Source organism: Zalophus californianus, chromosome 14 (genome assembly GCF_009762305.2).
Source record: "Zalophus californianus isolate mZalCal1 chromosome 14, mZalCal1.pri.v2, whole genome shotgun sequence".
Lineage (NCBI taxonomy): Eukaryota > Metazoa > Chordata > Mammalia > Carnivora > Otariidae > Zalophus > Zalophus californianus.
This window is the reverse complement of record NC_045608.1, coordinates 60,080,418-60,082,922: the sequence shown is the minus strand read 5'-3', so window position 1 is coordinate 60,082,922 and position 2,505 is coordinate 60,080,418.

The following is a 2,505-nucleotide window of genomic DNA, read 5'->3' as shown; positions in this document are numbered from 1 at the left end:
AAATATCCCAGAATGGCTGTCAGAGCCTAAGTGTGATGAGAGAATCCCTGCTGTTGGGGTCCAAGCAGGTCTGAATGTGGGGCAGCCTGGCGAAAGGGGTTAAAGTCCAAGAGCGGTGGAGGTAACTCCATATAAGGGTGCCAAAGTCTGAATGGAAGGAGGTATGTACCTGCACAAGGGTGGGGAGCATGGTGGTTGGCAAGAAGATATATTAACAATAGTGCAAACCAGGTTTCTCACAGTGACAGAAGTACATTTATTTATATGGAGAAGAGTGTGATATACTGATTAGTAAAAAAGGTTTACAAAGGTCTTTCCATGATATGATGTATAGTAAAAGTACATAAAGTATGCACTAAACCCTCTCTAGAAGAATGCCGCTAAATATCAATACTGGTTACCTTAGGGTGGTATGATTAGTGATTTTATTATGATATTTCTTCCTCTTTATTATTTCTTTTTTTCCTACAATAGTTATGTTTAATATCTATAATATTCATATTTATCCAATCATTTGTTGGATACTTACTATGCCTTCAGAAGGGCTCTGCTGATACACACATGAATATTCTTTATCTTTGAGGAGTGCAGTAGCCAGATATTGCAAATTCTAAAAGAAGGGATGCCTGAATAATTATTATTAATGGTATATGCTTAGATTGATTTAAAATTCTTGCCAGCTGATTCCCATAGCTAAAACAAGACCAGATGTAAAACACTTGTCATTGACAAGTAGAGACATCTGTATATAAGTTGTCAGATGGCCCCTGACTGAGATGGGTATTTAAACCAACATTAGGATTCATGCTATACAAAAGAAAGATCATGGTAATGCAAACAAAAAAATGTACATTCTGGTAGATCTCAGGAAGATAAATGTAATAACAACCCATTAGTAGCCATTTTTTGACATCTTCAGACTTCATGAAATTTTCTGTAAATATGTGATAACTTTGAAAGTTGAATCCACTTTTCCACAGATTGATAGGTTGCCATGCATGGGCTATAACAGGTAGAATCACCTTTGGTTATGTCTATAGGACATAAAGTAAAGTGGAGGTTTGGGAGTTACTAAGGTCTAATTTGATCTATGTAGATAACCAATCCAGATAATAAGTCCTTTGGGTGAGTTATATGTACTGAATTATCTGGTTTGACCGTCTACATGTAAACATAGATCAAATTAATAGGCTAATTGTCAAACTTGTTCTTCACCTTCTGGTGTGTGGACTTGCTCTCAGGACATAATTGGCACTCGGGGAGAGGTTAGCTCAAAACTGAGTAAACAGTAACAATAACTAATGGAGACTCTGCTGAGTCTAGTAGAAAATGCAACTTCTGAAAATCGGTATATTCAGAATTGTTAAGGCAAGTCTGTGTTCAGTGGTATGTCCTGAAAAGTTGCCTAATTCTACTTATGTTGCTCAAAATCAAAATGTCAACTTTAATTCTGATTCATAGAGGAAGGACTAACAAAAAATGATTTTTAAACGCACTAGTAAAAAAGAAACGGACACTATAGAGAGGTCAGTTAAAATGCAACTTTAAATAGCATTAGTTAAAAATGTATTTTTTATTAGATAATTGCCCTTCAGAAGCTTGACTGAGAAAAATGGGTTTATGAAAAGCATAATAGATGAATACAATAATTATGTCCTCAAAAATGACATTTATCAGCATTCAGGTCTCATTATGTATTCTCAGCAAAACACAAAAATGAGGGAGACTGTGTAAGTGATAAGGCAAAGGCAAGATTTTCCATTATAGAAAATTTAGAATATTCAGAGTGAGTGTTTCCAAGGCAACTATGTATTACCCTGCAAATAAGCGTGAGGAAAAGTTTGTAAGTATCATTGTTTGAGAGATCTTATTTGATAGATATGACAATACAAATATCTACATATGCTCACCTCCATTTCCATATAGTAATCTGAGTTCACACACAATAGCTGCTCTGGGTGGAGTTGTCGTGAGAGGTGGAAGGTGCTGGGAGAGAAAGAGCCACCTTGCGCTCAGTAAATCAGTCTACTGATCAACGAGTCAAGTAAAACACATTTCCTAGACACCTGCTATTGACTGTCATACCATGCTACTAGCTGTGAAAAATTCAAAGAATAAAAAGAAATATTCGTTGGATTCAAGGGACAAAATGACTGAGTAGGGAATTGGGCATATACAACAGGAACATCAGCTAAGACGAGGGGGAAAGGTTTGTCGCGTGCCAAAGGAGTGCTGTGGGGTAGCCAGTGGTGCCCAGAGCACGGTCCTTAGATCAGCAGCCTCAGGATCATCTAGAACATGTTAAACTGCAAATTCCCAGGGCCCATCCCAGATACTAAATCTTAAACTCTGGGGGTGGATCCTAGTACTGTGTATCTAACAGGCTCTTCGGGTGTAGACTATAAATCAGAAGGATTTAAATAAGAAGGAGATCACTGTGTGTGTAGAATTATGGAAGAGGAGGGTAAATTTGACCTGAAATTTGAAAGATGGATATCAGGATCT